Consider the following 479-nt stretch of genomic DNA (forward strand, 5'->3'; position numbering starts at 1 on the left):
CTAATACCTAAGCTTTTGTGACGAATTTAGCGACCGGAATTTAGCGACCGAATTTGTGATTGATTTTAGAGATCAATTTTAGTATTTTTTTTTTTGTAAAACAAAATTAAAAGTTGACAAACCTAAAAATCAAACTTCTGACCTCCGCAAATTTTCATAAGGCCTTACCACTATACCACTGTTAACTGGAGATTTCGAATGACATGTATATTCTTCGGAGACTTGAAGTTTCGGAGAAAGAGTGGCCTTGGATGGCTATTTTTGAGAATGTTATATATATTGGAGATTCCTAGAATCGGAGCTAAATCGAGATAGTTAGTCTTCAAAGCCTTGAATGGCCTTCGAAATACAAAGTTGTGGAAACTTAAAGTATTTTGATACATTCTCACGAAGGACACGTTGTCGCAAATCGAATAGGGTTCGAGCGGGAAGGTTTGATACATTCTCACTTTGCCTTTATAGGTTTTATGCTTGAGGAA

Source organism: Vicia villosa, linkage group LG1, assembly GCF_029867415.1.
Source record: "Vicia villosa cultivar HV-30 ecotype Madison, WI linkage group LG1, Vvil1.0, whole genome shotgun sequence".
NCBI lineage: Eukaryota > Viridiplantae > Streptophyta > Magnoliopsida > Fabales > Fabaceae > Vicia > Vicia villosa.